The 17,674-nt window shown below is 46.9% G+C and overlaps 1 protein-coding gene across 1 annotated transcript in view; it reads left to right on the plus strand.

The window, feature by feature from the left end:
- The first annotated feature begins 326 nt into the window (after positions 1 to 326).
- LOC143173543 (protein ELYS-like) overlaps positions 327 to 17,674 on the plus strand; it is a 44,036-nt gene continuing 26,688 nt past the window's right edge. The window contains exon 1 of the mRNA XM_076363788.1: positions 327 to 366. The gene's annotated coding sequence lies outside the window, so the exon portion shown is untranslated. The remainder of the gene's footprint in view (positions 367 to 17,674) is intronic.

The raw sequence follows: 17,674 nt of genomic DNA on the forward strand, positions 1-17,674 counted from the left end.
ATGTAGATTTCCGTACCTTTGGAAAAAGAGCAGTGCGGAGGCTAAACTTTGTCCTCCCTGCTGGTCCAAACTCAGTTAGTAATTTAAGCTAACACTTCTGACACGGGAAGTCGTCTGTTTTGCAGATTTAACTGGTTTTAAATTAAATGTTTTTATTTCTTTTCATAGAGAGCGAAAGTTTTGGCCACATCTGCTTCTGGTTTTCCTGGGTTTACTCCTCGGTCTATTCTCAGATCCAGCCTTCGCACCACACCCCTAGCGACTCCCTCTGCATCTCCGGGACGATCAGTTACTCCTCCTCTACGAGCAAAGGAACGTGGAGTATCTTTCAGGGAAGAGAACTCGAATGCAGAATGGACTGCTGGGGTAAGCTGGGCTGTAGTTAGTGATTTTTACCGTTAACGGCTTTATAGACTGTGATTTGACTAAGGTTTTGTTTTGTTTTGTTTTTAAGCTTGCCAAAACCTCCTTCTATTGAGAATTGGAATTGCAAATCAGAACGGGGGACTTGAATTTGGTCAAAAACGGTTGTGTTAGACCTTCTGTAACATCAGGTGCCTGCAGGAACCCGCTCATAATAAATGCCAGTGACCTTGGCGTTTTTTCCTCAAGCGGTGTTAGGAGCTGTGATTGTTCCAAATTGGTAGTTGAGCTTCCCGCTATACCTTTTCAAACGGTGGTATGGCAGGAAGGTAAGGAATATAGATTGAGCCAGTTGCTTGGGTTTGTTAAGCTTTGTGAATTCAACATCTTTGAAAGCAACAGAAGTCATGAGCTGCATTTACTTTCAGTCTCTCTTTTTGCCAGGCTGGGTTTACTTGAATTATGGTAAAAAGAGACTCCTGATGAAGAGAGCTGTACTGTTGTCTGTTCTCTAGCCCTAAAGTTCTCGGTTTTGTTTCTTGCCTTGCACCAGGGACAGTGTTCGCCGAGTTGTCAAATGAATTTGGTCCCTCTGAAAGTTGCCCCCTTCTACTCCTCCTTTTGCTCTGTCAGTTGGATTCCCTGACTCAGCTCATGGTGCAGTTGCCGACGTGACGTTCCAAAATCAGGGGCAGAACAGGGGCATGTGCTAGTATCTACACGTATGAGCTTTCCGTACGTGTACTAACAAATTGCCATACTCTGTTTTTATTATACCTTTTATTGCCTGATACAAAGAGCTGCTCAATTGTAACAAGAGGCTCGCTCTCCTGTCTGAAGTTCTTGCCAACAATGCAGTGTGGCCAGGTTAATTTACGTGTTCCCTGCTACAGGCATCGTGAACACTAAAAGACTTTAGTAGTGCATACAAGTTGGAAGGGATATTTCCAGCTTCTTCAAACTCTTTTCTTTTGTTCTTTTTTTTTTTTTTTTTTTTTTTTTGTAAAACCACGTTCTTTTAACATCTAAACTCTGCAAAATACGAATGTTAAAAGCTTGTTGACATGGACTGAAAATTGGAACTAGAGGTTCTCCAGGTGTCCCAGGTTTTCCCCCATTGTTCTTTCTTCTACTGGGGCTGGTGAGTTATCTGGATTCTTTGTGGATGTCCTCTAAGTACCATATAGAGCATACTGTCAATTTCCTGTAGGCTTATACTCACAGGAATCAACAGTAGTTGGAGTGAAACACAAAGTGAAAGGTAGGCGTACCACAAATTGGTTGGTCTTAAGGAAGAGAAAACGCTTTTCAGCGTTCCAGGTTTCCAGTGAAGTTAAATAGGCAGTCACTTCTTTAGCTCGTCTCAGCTTTGGGATTTAGGACAACGCTGTAGAGAAGATGCTTCTAGACTTGGGAATACATAAATCACTTATGGGAGGGAGTAAGTGGAAAATTTGTGATGGGAAGAAGGGAGCAGGGACAGGAGACGGTCACAAAGCTTCTGCAGTCATTCAGGTAGCAGTACAGTGAAGGTTTTTCTGCTTTCGTTGTAACTGGTTCTTACGGATTTGTATGTAAACATCTGGTTTTGGCTTGTCTACCTTCACTGAATTTGGGACAAACTTCTTACTGCTCTCTTGTTCGTAGCTTTGTAAGCATAAAGGGAAAGTTTATGGAGACTAGTATTTCTTGAACTGAGTTTTGAGGCATGACACGTTGCTATACTATGATGCTCAGCAACTTTTGACAAGGCAGGAGGCAAGAAAATGAGCAGATTCTACGGAGACTCCTGTTGAGTGGCTTCTTCCTTCTGCCATCGTTGGCTAGCACTAGAACTTAGAGGGCTGGGCGAAGGTCTTTACGCATTGATTAAATTAGCTTGACCGTTTGAGTCACTTGGCAGACGTAACAGATACTGCTTTTGTGCTCAGCGTAAGAGCTTGAGTATCTCATGTGGATCTAGAAGGCAAGAATAATTGCTCGGTACAGGGAACTACAAAACATGAGATGGAGGTATTTAGAGTGTATGTGCTGTCTCATGCAATCCAAGTGATTCCTTAAAGTGCAGCGCTGAGTTGTCGCGTGTGATACGTGGCCACTTTGACTACCTGTTGCCGTCACAACTGTCGTGACTGAAACGTTAAACTTTGGGGACATAACTGTATTTTAGCCTGTTAGATGCAGAGCCGGTCACTCTGTGTGGATCTGCAGTCAGTCCAGAAAGCACTGCAGTGTGGTGATTACTGCCAGTTGTGTACACAGCTTGTACTGTAAAACTGCTCCCTTTGCTCACGGGTGGTGGCAAATCGTTAGTCGTGAACAGAAGTATCAGAAATGGAGCATGGGATTGCATACACTGAATGCTCTCTTCTCTGTCCCTTAAACGCATTAACTTTCATCTGTAGTAGGGAGTCCATCGTAGGTTTCTAACTTCACATGCAGTGGTGATCTGAAAGGAGAAGCAGCATTTCACTGTCCTCAGTTTGAAGTTAGTCTGTTTGGTAATTAATAGTGCATTAACAGACACTTTTTAACTTCAGGTTATTGAAGATAGTGCGGTTAAGGCACAAACCTCAGAGGAGGCACCTGAACCATCACCATATAGTGAACTGCAGCCATCGGGCGCTCTTCAATACAGCTATGATACTATCGAGCAACAGTTTGCATGTGATTTGCCTGATAATGAAGATGGTGAATGTGATGCGGCTGAGGGAGATGGAGAGCTTTTTACATCTCAGAGTAATTTTACTTTAGTCTGGGAAGGTGAAGAAGGTGAAACGGAAGTGGGAGACCCTCCGTTAAATATGGTCAAGGATCAAGAGGTGCAGCCTAGTGACCAACTCCTCTTACCTGTGCCAACTAAAAGAGGCAGAAGGAGAAAGATGAGTTCCTCAGAAGTTTCAGAAAATTCTGGCCTTGATCTGTCTAAACCATCGCTTCCTCCAACAGGATTTAAACTTCCTGTCACTCCTAGAAGAAGTGCGAGGAAGGGGGCACAAAATCTCTTGGCAGACGCAGAATCTGTCGCTACGCAGGAAGACATACATTCGGGTGGGAAAGTGGAAGTCCTTGATACTGCTGGGAGAAGAACAAGAAGAGCTGCACACGCTAAACCAGGAAAAACGGGTACTCATGAGCCAACACCTGCGCAGCCAAACGAGGAATCAGCCACAGCCGGGACTACAGTAAGGACAGGACGTCGGGGCAGAAAGAGACGATCGATATTTGAGGAGAGCACCGGGGAGGAGGCCTTCCCCCAAGGACCTGGTGGCAGTCCTTTGCTTAAAATTTTAACAGATTATATTACAAGAACATGCCCAGTGTGCAAACAAGGCCGCAGATAACAAAGTAGTTTAATCCCCCGTCAGAACTTCCTCTCATGGAAGACTACTCTCAGGGTTGTCAGCGCAACAAATTTATTTGCTGCAATTTCATCGGTTCCCGTGTAACTAATCAACAACTAAGTTGTTGATGTCTGGTGGGGAAGAAACAAGCTGCAGGCAGAAGCCAATCCATAGTTTCTCGTGAGTTGTTCGGCAATGCTTGTAACCTATTAGTCTAGGCCAATCTGAAAATACTATGAAATAACAGAATTTCCAGTAATAAGATAGCATTTGTTTCTTATTTTGTTTGTGCTTTTGTCTTCTGTGCAAAACTTCCAGCTTTCCATTCCAGGAATGCTTTTTTCACCAAAGCAGTCAAGACAATGAGTCTCTTTGGTATGCTTGGTACCAAAGGTACTGTGGTTCCTTTTGCATTAAAGCTGTTCCTAAAATAAAATGCATTTTCCAATGCACTGTGCTGTGCGGATGACCAAGGTGTAACATAGAGGGAACAACGCAAGTTACAGTCACTGATGTGTCCGTTCGTTCAGGTCACTTACTCCTTGGCTGTGTATCACCTGGCATGGTTCAAGAGGGGGCTTATCCCGCAGCAGTCATTGGTGTGGTGTGCATTGCTGTTGAACTTGGTTTAAATCCAGACTAAAGCATGAATTATTAGCGAATGACTGACTGCTTGTATTTTGGTACACCAACTGTAATTTTGATACAGGGAGAGAGAGAGAGAAGGATGCAGGAAGCAGGTGTGTGATTTCTATGAACACCAACAGCACAAGCGTATATGTCCCTAGGAACCCAGGGCACAGGAAAACCTTTACTTTTGATCTAGCCCACTGGTCTCACAGTAGCTTCCTAAAGGACGAGAATGGTATGCTCGTCTCAGCCGCATCCAACAGTTACGCAGGCCAGGTAAGATTTTATTCAAAGAACCAGCTAAAAGCAGTCTTAGCTAATACACAGTTGTAGACTGGTCAGTTTGTTTGTCTCCCATTATTAGCAGTCATGTCAGTGTAGTGTAATGCCAATGACTGGCATTTATCAGTTTACTGGTTTGAAGCGTTACCTGGATTTTTTCTACGTTTCTGTCATCCTGGAAGTCAGTATTACTTGCAAGCGTGCTTGCAAATCTTGATTCCTAATTTAAACTATTAGTGGGGGCGCTCCTACCGGACAGCGGTGCTTGCGTATGCATTTGCTTGCTCATCTATGAAGAGGGTGCACTTGATCGTTTTTGAGAGAGAGGTCCCTCGTGATCTTGGTCAAGGAGTGCTGGAGAACGCCTGGCAAGGTTATAATGCTACTCTGCTGGCGTACGGTCAGACCGGCTGAGGGAAGAGCTATTCGATGATCGGGTACGGTGCAAACAGAGGCCTGGTGCCCGTTGTGTGCGAAGAGCTCTTCAAAGCCACCCGGAATCGGGCCAAGAACAAGCAGTACCAGGTGGGATTGGCACAAAGTGTCATTTACTTCCAAGATCTTTCCAGGTTGTACTTGAAAAGACTCAGTTAATTTCAAATCAGCGGAACCAGAAACTGTGGCTATATGGAGCAACTTACAGTACGAGCCGTAGTGGATCCTATAAAACAGCGTTGAATAAAAAGTTGATGTAGTACAGCTCGATTTACAGATAAACCCTAAAATGATAATTTGTCGCAGGTGTAGTTAATGGATCCCTAACATGAGAACCAAAAATGTTAGTTTTTAGTAGACCCCTTTTTTAACAACTGTTCAAACACTGATCTTCCTTTACCTCCCATAAAGTGAGCTGGTCTTTAATCTCCGTTATGCTTCCTAGCTTCACTCTTGCAGAGGGTATTCATGAGAAAGTCTTTCCAGCACCTCAGTAAAGAAAATCCATGCTTTCTTCTGCACGCCCTTATAGTGTTCAGAAGCTTTAGGGTGCCGTACCTCTCCTACACAGTAGGAGCGATGTTTTTAGCCTTGCAGTACAGCTTTTGTAGCTGCTGGATGCTCCCACTCCACCAGCATCCTTCTGCGCCTGTAGTCCAGTGGATTCTAGCACTGCTGTAAGCAGAAAGCTTCGCTCCCGTGCAGTAGTGCCTTCTGTCTACAAAAATGCCACCCTGATTACTGAAGGCTGCTTGTGATTTACTCCTGTGTTACTTCCCGTAAGAAAGAGCCCTTTGTTTTCCCTAACCAGCCTCCCCAGCTCTGTGCCAGCAGAAAGGATGCAGGGATGCCATTTGCGAACAGGTTTCTGTTTTCCTTTGGCATCATCCACTGTGCGCCCCTGTGATAAACACAGGAGTGAAAACTCATTCCTTCCCATCTCGCTCGCCATACCAACGTGGAAATGCAAAACCCTCTTTGAAGTCGAGGCACTGCTATTACAGACAGTTCTTGGACAGAGGGAAAAACTCATGTCCTGGATCTTTATTGTTCCTTTTAATCTTAGCCATAGCCTTACTGTTACGGAAGAGGTTTCTTTTTTAAGTTAGTGGGTTTATTGTTGCGAAGCTTAACGTTTGAGGCCAGTGCCTGCCAAGCAGCGAAGGCATGTTACAAATCTGCTAACCCAGGGCTTCCTCCCTCCTGGCCGCAGGAGCCCGGCCTGGTGCACCCCAGACCTGGGGGTGTCTCTGTCCCAGACCCGTGGATGTGGCTGCTGCTTTCCCGTTTGCAGGTCAGGCCAGCAGCGAGGCTGAGCGTGAACCACGCGCAGGCATGACAACAACATGGCTGGCTACGCAGGCTGCCAGAGGCGGGGCCATGCCTTTAACACCCCCCGCCTGGCACTATGGCAACTCACCGAAAGCCTCCTCTCCGGCTTGTTGCAACTTAAGCTCACGAGTGACAGCAGAGGCACGCTGTCACTCTGTAGGTTCCCACGCACACCCACGTTTGCAGAGCCCCAGAAGATCAGCACAGCCTCCGGCCCAGCTACCCTCTGTGCCCGGGCCCTGGGCTCCCTCCCTCACCTCTGGCTGAGTCTTTCCAGAGACGGGGTTTCCTCCTACTCGCTGGCTAGCCCACCCTGAAGTCTGCTAGCAATTTACACGTGCCCATGTGGCTAGGGGACAGCACAACCACCCTGCTCCCTCCCCTTGCTGGCACCTTGGACACATGTGCCCCGTGACTGTGGTCCCCAGTCCAGCTGCTGGCACTGAGACCCTCACCGCCCCACTTGCTGACACCACAGACAGACGGGCCCCGGTCACCCGTGACCTGACTTCGGCTGCTGACGCTTAACTCGCCCCATGACCTGTGGTCCCACCGGTTGCTGGCACTGGGACCCTCGTACCATCTGATCACCGCAACGTAGCAGATGCTCTCACGTTACACGTACCCTTACGCAGGTCATACACACGGCCACAGCTGTTAGTTCAGAAACCAGAAATACTGGCTTTTTCTTTCTATCTTAATAGCCTTGAAAATAAATACGGGTTGAACCACCCTGCCCAGCTGTCAAAAATTAACATTTGCCGTTCTTGAATTCTCTACAATGCTGCCTAGACGCTTAATACCTTAGTATCTAAGTAAAAGGATTTATTGAAACGCATCTCATGATGGAGTCTGCCTAGGCAGCAGTAAGGATTATGCACGTAAGGGTAGGCTGACGAAATGCTGGAGAAGAAAGAGAGTTGTGATGAAACAGGATGGATCTGATAAATACCTGCATGCATTAAGCTTATGTAATGGCTTGGGAGGAAGGGAAGTTTTGATCCGTGCAACCTGCGTTATTTTTGCAGTGGGATGACAGTCCATTAAGTTTGTGGGGTTTTTTCAAAGGCGTTTTACCTTTGAGTTACTTCTTGTCTTTACAGATTGCTTGCAGTATGCTGGAAATTTATAACAAGCAGGTAACGAACTCGCTTTGTTTCAGTATTAATAAATCGTAGTTTTCTGTGTACATTTATTTCTTTTTTGCTTACTGTAATTTGAAAATCATCCTTTATGCTGTCTTCACGTGATCCTTCTGGGCATGTTGGCTGAAGTGTGTGGGTGCTACCTGGACCTAACAGCATCTTTTTGCTGCTTGAGCTACCCGGCTGCTCTGCCGTACCGCTGGCTAAGTTGTTTCATCCCTTGTAGTACTTTTCCTCTTTCTCCTTTCTGTGTTTTGCTCCTTTTTGAAGAAAAAAGGGGTGAAGAAGAAAGTTAGCGGGTTTATTCACTCCCCCGCCCCCGCCCCCGCCCCCGCCCCCGTGTTCCTCTTCTTGTTTGTCTCCTGTGTCGGCAGACACAGGACTCATTACTAATTGAAAACGGGGAATCTGTTTCTCTTAAGCTGGGAGGGGATTTTGAAGGTGGTCTGTGTCTCAGAGGGTGGAGTTTTTAGCTTTCCTTCTAAGGTTTATACAGTTTGCCACTTGTTTGTGAACTCCTTTCCCCTGTACCTTGCTCCTCGCTGGTTTTGAGCCATGTGGCCAGTTTCAGACAAATTTGATGCAATGGGCGGGAGAGATGATAGGAAAAAAATGAATACTCAGGAGAACAAACTTCATTAGTTTTAGCAGCTCACGGAATAAGCTTTGTTAAACTCCTCATCCAATGATGGTAACAGAAGCAGAGGGAAATAGCGCCTGTATCCTGAATTGTGCAAGCGTCTTAAGTCTACACATGTGAGCTCTCCATGTAGATTAAGTTTACCTGGAAAGTGGGACTCTCTGGGAATGAGTTTCTGAACACGGTGAAGCCAGAGTAACTACCCCGTGCTCAGCCGCAGTCTATCTTAATTTTTGTTCTATCCTTACTAAGTGTCGCAATTTTTTTCTTATTTTAGTAAAAAATTTTGACTACCGATGTCTCTCCCCAGGTAACAGACTCACTCTCTAAAACCAGGAAGCCTGGCGGGCTCAAGATTAGAGAAGACCAGCAGCAAGGTTTTTATGTGGACGGTTTGAAGCTGGTGCCTTGTAGATAATTACGCACAGATCGAGAGGTTGGTGGAACAAGGGAAGAAGACGAGAACAACAGCTACGACTGCCATCAATGCCACCAGTGGTGAGCAGTCGGTCTCACACGGTCATCACCATCCAATTCAAACAGGTGTAGCGCGCAGGCACTGTTTCCACTGTTCAGTATAGCTGTTTAGCGCTCTTAATGAATTTAGTCCCGTTAGGTGCAGCATAAAACGAACTCGTGGAAGTTTATGCAGGCACAAAATCCAGGGTGGCTCTGATTTACCTAGACCCATCGTTGTTTATTGCCACCTCCGTGACAGCGAGCGGATGAGAGCAAGTTGGGTTTCCTCACCCTGGGCTGCAGGGTCAGCCTTGCCAGCCCACATTTTTGGCGCTCGCGCCCTGTCCACCACTGCTGCTCTCGGAGTGAGGCTCGCCAGAGGCAGAGGTGTCCTAAACCACTGCCTGCTTGCAGGTTGACTCCGTGTGTAAGATCCTTCACTTTCCGCAAATTTCTTTACTGAAAGAGTGGTGAAACATTGGAACAGGCTGCCCAGGGAAGTGGTGGAGTCACCATCCCTGGCCGTATTTCAAAGACGTGTAGATGAGGCGCTTAGGGACATGGTTTAGTGGGCCTGGTGGTGTTGGGTTGACGGTTGGACTCGATGATCTTAGAGGTCTTTTCCAACCTTAATGATTCTATGATCTATGATTCTATGATTCTCCATGTCCCAAATATTACAAGTGGTCTTTGAAAATCTCTCACTGGTGTCCAGAAACAACCTACGGTCACCGTTTGTCTCTGGTAGCTGCTGCTTGCCCGTTAGCGCTATGCAGAACTCCTGGGCTGGGTATAACAAGCGGCCCTATAGCGAGCAAGCTCATACAGCGCGGCGCAAGTGTGGGGCAGCCTGTGGCACAGACTTATCCCCGACCCGCGTCAGGGAGCGCTGCAGTGGGGCAGCTGCAAAGACATGAGGCCAGAGGGCCACGTGCGCCCGAATCCCACCGGGAAGGAAGTTGTGAGACCAGGATTGGCGTTACCAATACTGGTAACTCTCACAACCTATTTCCTCTGCGTTTCTGCAGAGCGTTGTTTTCTCTGTCTTACTTGATAATGTCTGAGCTATTGATTTGGCAATCTTTCCTGCTGTTGATACCGTATGTTAATGGATTTTTCTCGATGAAGCGATCACCAGTCAGTCAGTTACCAATCTGGTGGACTTGGCAGGAAGCGAAAGGCAAAAATCCTCAGGATCTGAAAGAGACAGACTGAAGGAAGGAACGCGTGTAAATCTAAGTCTAACCACGTTAGGCAGTGTCATCAGGTATTGTTTTTAAAATCCTTTCCTGTGAAGTAAAAAATACATTTTTTATATATATATATATATAAAAAAATACATATATATAAAAATATATTTTTTATATATATATTTTATCTATATAAAAACCCACCCACCTTTCCTCCATTCAGGATTCCTTGCTGTGTGGTTAATGAAATTACTTAAATGAATGAAGCCTGGGATGTAGGTAGGCACGAATATACTGAAGCGTGTACATACGCACGAATATACTGAAGTATCTAATCCGGTAGCTTTTTTTTCGATTTAGATTTATTTAGAAATGAATGTAAATTTGATTTTGATAGTTACGCTTATATCGTTCACATCGGTTCACTTTATTTTCCCTTAGTGCTCTGGCTGAGGTTGCTACAGGAAAGAAAGTGCTGCATATCCCACACAGGGGCTCGGTCCTGACGAAACTCCTGCGGTCTGCTCTGGGGGGAAAGAGCAGGACCATCATGGTCAATGGGTTCTTGAATTTATAACCCAGTTTACCTGTTGAAATAGAATTGCATGGCTCTGACATGGGTGGAAGTGGGTGTAGTTTAAAAGTGAAGATTGCTTTCTATGCAACATAAAGGTGAGAACCCTTCTGCTGGCCAAAAGTTTCTTGCCCCTACTAAACGCGTTACTCAAATGGAGGGCACTTCTCTTTTCGGAACAGACAGGTGGCTGGCACAAAATCTCTCTCTCTCCCCCCCCCGTTAGAGATAGAAACCCCATTTCTTCTGAAAGAGTTTTCTGCGTATTTGTAAAAATTTATCTAGATATAGGTAAATGTAGCTCTGAAACTCATAAGCACCTGTTTTATATAAAAGCCATGTTCTTTACATGAAACTAGGCAGTATTACGAAACAACTATTGTTTTTCCTGCATTCTGAGAGTATTGTTTGTGCTGTGCACCAGATGTTGCATTCCTCAAGAAGATGAAACTCCCATAGGTTCTTCTTTGTCTCAGCTGAATTAGCGGTATACTCCAGCATCTCTGAAGAGGTACTTTTTCAAAGACAGTGCAATTAAGTGAAAGATGGAAGAATATGAGTAGAAAATGTGCCCACGTGGAAATGTCGACTGGAAATGCCGGTATTCTTAAAACAGCTTACCTGGGTTTCTTCACGTGCTGACTTCCGTAATTCATCGAGGAGGTTTTGAACGAATTTAAGGACAGACTCTTCAACTGTTACTCGTACAAATACCATCAAAGCGTCTTTGGGAGGTTTTTTTGCGTTGATGCTAGCGTAAGCCAGCGTTACCAGGATTCAAGCGCCTTCAGTATTAATTTTTGCAACAACTACCTGTATCTTCTCATCTTTCTTTCTGTCTTTTTTTCTTTCTCGTTTCTTGCAAAAGTGTTAAAAAGAGTTAATTTCTAGCCAGATTGCTAAGACACTAGGGTTCTCCCTTTATGTTTAAGGACTTAATGGCCTATTTTTCCGTGTTAATCCTTATCTGATTTTTGGTAGCGTTTAAAGGTGTTTGGAAAAACCTCCTTCAAAATCTAATGTCAGTTAATACTTTTCATAGGCTTACAGATTGCGGCCGTGAGTCCAGCAGACACCTGCTACGAAGAAACTTTGTCAACCTTAGGCTACGCTGACAGGTACACTTTCATAATTTGTCCCTCTCCGGTCTTGGTGCAAATTGCAGTCAGGTGCTGGGCAAAGTGACAAAAGATACCAGTTCAAAGTGACTGACGGCTCGGGATGAAGACAGAGTGAATCTGTCAATGAGCAAGGGCAGCACGCATATCGAGAGCTTATTCTTTATTCTTGTTAGCAAACGGCATATATTTTTCCAACTAAATTGTATGACAGAGGTAACGATTCTTCCTGAGAATTCTGGCTCGCTCTCATACGTGTGACTTACTTAATTCAGCTTCTTTCCTTCCCTTTCTCTCCCAGTAATGCAGCACCTCTAAAACTAAGCTGTAGTTTGGGGTCCCCCGGACCAAACGTGGTTGAAACGTAGAGCGTACAGGTGATCCCTGCTGCCAGGCGTTTGTCGTCTCTGCTTCCCAGTCCCAGATCCCAGCCATAGTGCCACACAGAGCTATTCCTTCCTGCCCAGGAGCAGCTTGCTTCCCGGCCACTTTCCCAGTCCGTCGGCTCCTTCTGGAGGAGAAGGTTCCCTCCCTCCTTCCCTTTGCTCTCCTCCTGCCCTTTCTGGGGCTCAGGACTGAAAACCGCTCTCTTTGCAGTCCGTTCAGGGAGGCTTTCGCTGGGACTCCAGCACTAATTCCTCCTTATTCCAGCTCCCGTAAAAAGAGGTCAGGCGCTCACACGTCAGTTATGGCAAAGCGGGTCATGGCTCAGTGACCTTGTAGCCGCAGCAGCCTGGCTGTTAGCGGGTGTCAGGAGCGGAAGATCTAATGTTTCCGGCCCCAGTTCAGTCCCGCAAAGAGCGGAGTTGCTTTCACGTGCCGACGAACGCAGACCAACAAACTCCCCACGCCTGAGCCAGCTCCATGCAGGGGCGGCTGGAGTTGTCTCTTCAGTGGATTTGTCTGCCTACCTGGCGTACCCGCAGTTACAGTGGATGAGCTCTGGTTTTAAGGCCCCACATACCAGAGGCCCAACAGCTATGGCTACATTGCTGCAAGTTAGGCTTAGCTGGAGAAGAGGAGGATGTTCCTGGGCTGGCAGGGGGTAAAACCAAACCAGGCTGTGATTGCTGTGATTGCTGGTAGCAGTACAAGAGAGGGCATCAGATGCTTCCACCCGAGGAGCAAAGTGGCCGCGAGACTTTTTCACTTGTGAAGTTCCAGAGCTACATGGGATATTTCTGAACAGGGAAAAGAACAAAAGAAGGAGGGGTCGGGGGGGTCGGGGGGAAAGTCATGTTCGACAGGAAATCTTGCTGTTTGCTGGGATTGTCTGGGTAACAGCTTCTTTTTTGTCTTTTGTGTATTTTCATATTGAAAAGGACAAAAAAGGTCAGGAACAAAGCAGTGGCAAACGCAAGTCCCAGTGAGCAGCTTATAAGCGAACTTGAAGGCTGAAAATAACAGAGTGTTGCCCAGACTGGCTGGGCTCGGGAGCACGGGGCGACCAATAGCCGATGAAACACGTACGTATTTCAGCATGAATATAGCTACAAAGAGCAAGTAGATTTTAACTTCCCAAAACGTTGTCAGGAGGCATTTTTGGTAATCTGTAACGTTGAAGAAGTATGGTGGGAATGCAGCTGAGGTAGGTCCGCAGGTGAATTTCTGACAAAGTGGGTGGCAGAGACCATTTTGAACAATCTCTGAGTTAAACCTTGTAGTTACCCTGTTTGTGTACGGCGATACACACGGGAACGTAAGATTTCCATTTCCATTTCTCATGCAGCCTCTCGTATCAGAGGCGTTTTACAAAATATTAACGCCGGTATGCCCATTTCAAGTATTTCAGAATACTTGGGAGGGAGAGAGGAGACCTGCATTGCTCCTGCTCAGCCCTGACACACGTGCAGGAGCACACGCCTTGTTGTGCCACCCCACCCCTGTCTGGATTAGGACTCCATCTGACGCTGAGAGGAGGCACGTGAGAACCAAGGCCTCCAGGAGCCTTGTCCCGGGGGGGCACTCCCCGAAGGTGGATGCTCTCCCCTTACCGCCCGCTGGCCAGCTCGTGCTCTGCTTTATTAAGGCAGCCTAACAGCACTGCTGTGTTTCTGCCTGTCGATATGGGAGTAGTACTTACTAGTCTGTGACGGGATTTTTTCCACAGGCTTTTTTTTCTCCCCAGACACATTGCTTTTAAGAACTTAAAAAGAAAAAAACCCCAAACCTCTGCCTTTGAGAAATGGTCCCTATACTCGTTTGCAGCACTGGCATGGGCACATCCAGTTGCTCAAAGTCAGTTCCCTTGTCAAGTGTTGATGGTTTGCTCAAGGCAAAAGCCCCAAACAAGTGTAAGCAAGGATATTGCAGGCAGGAGTGAAAAATGTTTCAACTTTAAAAGTAAGGAATGCTCTAACAGGACAAGAGCGGGCAAACATCAGAGCTGAAGAAAGAGGTGGAAGCGGTTGCAGTTGGCAAGTATTTGCAAATCCCTTTAAAGAGGATTGACCTGGGTTGGTTCCTGTGCATGCTCTGGCCACAGTATTTTATTGATCACCTTCTGGTTAGAAGAGGACAAGGAAGAGCGCGGCTTTCATTTCCAGTTCGGGATGCTGACAGCAGCAGCAGCAAACATCTCGGCTGTTTGGCAGCAGGGTGGGTTTATGTCCCCGCGTGCCACACGGTCCCTAGGAGGTTCAGCTAGGAAGGGCTTGCTCTGCAAGAGGCCAGACCACCTCCCAGCGCGCGGCTCCCTCGCTGCTGGTCCTCGTCTCTCATGGCGTTTGCTCTTTTACACGTCGATACCCTGGTTAAAGCTGTCTCTCTGTTCACAAGAGGTGCGGTTTTTGCTGGCTGATGCGGAGTCCGCAGGCGACGTGGGAGTCCCGGCTGGAGGAAGCCCGGAAGGAGTGGGAGCAGCAGTACGGCGCCGCGGCTCAGGCGAGTTTCCCAGTAACGGGCGTCGCGGCCAGACACCTTAACCTCTGGCCTTCTGCATCTGATGTTTTCCCCTTCTTGTCATCTTTAAGACTTGTTACTCACACACCTCTCTGCCAGCAATGCCCCGACAAGACCCGCCAGGGGCTTTTAAGCTTGGGTAAACTGGCAATAACGTAGCCCTTGGTTAAGGGTCCACAATAGAATATCAAAGCTCTCATGGGTTCAGATGACAGAATATCCTGTCTACTTCTAACTACATTAGAGTTTCTTGTTTTCACTTTGTTTTTATAAGAAATTCTTACAGAAATAAAAGATGCCAGTGAAGGCACCGAGCCACGTCAAAGCAGCTCAGACTTGTGTCGTTTCAAAGTCCTTGACAGGGAGAACCAAAGATTTTCACTCTAAAACCAGCCATGAGATAAACACCCCAGATCTTGGGGCAGGCGTGTTCTTTCTTCTTTTTTAAAAAAAAACCCCAAAACCAAACAAACCTGCTTTTAATTTTGGGCACGTTGCTGGAAGTAACCAATGTTAAACAGGACTTACTTAGCCAGACAGAAGCATTTCAGGAGGAGGCTGTGGCGTGTAAGAGCCAAGGAGCGCATGACGGGCTGCCCTGGGAAAGGAGGGGTCTGATGGCGACTTGATTAGTAAACCATTCAAGGCACACCTTCACTGAAAGGCCATACGCTGCTCCCCTCCCAGCTGCTCTTCGCAAACCATTTCCTTGCTTCAACACGGGTAACTGCCAGACGGAGGAGGCGGGAAATTCGCTACCTGCGTAGAGCGGCGACCGCGGGAAGAGGGCTGGGCTTAACGGGGAGAGCACAGCTTTAGAGGAATCCAGCGCGTTTTGTGGGGGTCTCTTGATGTCTGCATGAAGCATGCATCACGCAGCAAAGTTGCTGACTTAACCAAAAGTGCTTGATTTCTTCCTTAATGATCCGTGACTCCAGGTCTGGAGCTTCTGCCAAGAGAAAGCAGCGTGGTGTCGGTCTTCCGGGTCTAATAATTGCTTCCTGATCACGTTTGGTAAAATGCTGGGAAATTTAGGGACTTAATTCTGTCGGGAATGCTGAACCCCGTTTGGGGTGTATGGCTAAAGGTGGTAGTTCAAGTGCCGCCTTAGGCGCATCGGTCTGGACGATCGTATCAGCCTTGGCTGGCAGCTGTCACGTGCGCTTGGGCACACAGTACTGTATCCTGTTCTGCTGAGGACAGCTCCTCATTCACTTACCGCATCAACTCGTTCTCCTGCGTTGATTTGCCTGGGGTTTGCTTTTTTAAGACAGTGAGATGAGCTTAATCAGGCTTCTATTAATTTTGTGTCTTCTACCTAGCGAGCTGTCGGATATAGCTTTAGAGAAACAATGGTGAGAAGCCTTTGCTGGTGTGGTATTGTTTTACTTGTGTGGTGGAGAGAATGCTTAAATTGGTAGGAGAGAGTCGCCAAAAACCTGGGCCTGTCGCCTGCGTTGCAAGCGCTTTTGCAGTTCAGCTTGTCAGGCTGCTGTTTGTAAAAGCATGTTTCAGAATTAGATACCCAAAAGCCGTCGGGACATGGTCCTGGGCAGCCTGCTCGAGGTGACCCTGCTTGAGCAGGGGGGTTGGACCAGATGACCTCCAGTGATTCTGGAAGGCCTTTCTCTTCATTGTGATTCCGTGATTCTGGAATTTGTGCTGGCAGCGGCAAGCGGTGTGATGGCAGACCGGTGTGGTATGCTGGAAATGTCTTGCTAACTCCCGTCTCCCTCTATTAGGGAGGCTGCGTGTGCGTTCTGTACTGGGACACTTAGCACCTACGTCTGCCTGTCCAGGTACGCCAAGCAATGTAAAAAAGAGCATAATTTCAGAACTGACTGTAGGAACTTTTGCTAGCTTAGCCACCACGTTAGACCGGGACCGCAAGTCTTGACTGAAAGTATAGTCGTGTTAGAGAATGGCCGTAGGAGGTAGCTGGGGAAACTGGCTCTAGCGTCAAGTTCTGATCTGTGTTGGGTCTGTTTGTGTTTCCATTGAAAGGGAAATCAAATCTATGGTCTGCATCAGATACAGGATCTCAGCTGTTGGGGGCTGTTGGGATAGAGAGCTGAAATTCTTTCTTCTTCTCACCTTCTGCTGTAGGTTCGTGCTTCTCGGAGAGCTTGTGGAGCACCCGCGCAAACTCTGCAAGACAATCTGTAGGCTGCACTTGAGTGAGAAAAGCCTGGTTGTAGAATTCTGAGACAGACCGTCTCTGTTGTGCCAGTGGCTTTTTAGACTCCAGCTTAGGTTTTGGATTAAATGTAGGGTTTTTGCCTAAAGCATCGGGGGGAGGTTTTCTGCCGAAGCGGGAAAGAAAGGAAGGACCCAGGGGTACTCACGCAATCACCTGCTAACTCGCTCGCTACATCCTCCTTCTGCAGGAGTAAGCTATGGCAAAGTGCTAATTCACTGAACCTGACTACTAAGGTGCAGAAAGTGTCTTTTCCACCTACTGCTCCTCCAGTGCTTGTGAGTTGCTTCCTGTGTTTCTGGGGAAGATGTCATTGAACCAGTCATTTATAATAATTCAAAACACCCTGTAACTGTCATCTTCACCTGTTATTCAACAAAGGGGATGCCGTTTTCCTCAAAAGAACTTAGCTTTTCTTCCATTTCTGCTGCTTCTTCTTTGGCTTCTTCCCGCTCTTTGTCCTGTTTCCTTAGAAAGTGTGATCTGAAGAGTGTCACGCAATGTTGTCTGTCCTCTGATCACCAAGTAACACTTCCCTGAAATCACTTTAGCTTCCACATCTGGCTGAATGAAAGAATGACGCCTGTCAGCTGCAGCTTAGTGAGTCTCTACGTGCAAGAGGGCGTTCAAAGTTGACTGACCGTGTCTTGGGCAGCGTCCTTTCTAAAAGCAAAGGGGCTTTAGCTCTCCTTGCAAAGCGAGTGTGTAGTTTCACAGGTGTATGAGCTAGCATAACGGCTTACTGCCACAAAACGGAGACGGACGAATTCCCTCTCCTTCTTCCCAAGGCATTGTCCTGCCTCCTTCCTTGTGCCAACTTTTATGCTTGCTAGTTCTCTCTGCGAGCCAGTTTAACTCTCTAAGCTGGTGGAAAACGATCTACTTTTCCGGGTTAGTTTCCTGCCTGCTTAGGGAGCTAACTTGGCTCATGAAGTGCTCTAAAAAGCGTTCAAGTCGGTGCAAGGTAAGCCACAGGAATACAGTAGTAGAACAAAGGAGCAGAGGGAGAGATGGGAGGCGGCAGCAAGGCCTCTCTTTTGGTGGCAGGGAAGTCAACGTGTTTT

Source organism: Aptenodytes patagonicus, unplaced genomic scaffold, assembly GCF_965638725.1.
Source record: "Aptenodytes patagonicus unplaced genomic scaffold, bAptPat1.pri.cur scaffold_116, whole genome shotgun sequence".
Taxonomy (NCBI): Eukaryota; Metazoa; Chordata; class Aves; order Sphenisciformes; family Spheniscidae; genus Aptenodytes; species Aptenodytes patagonicus.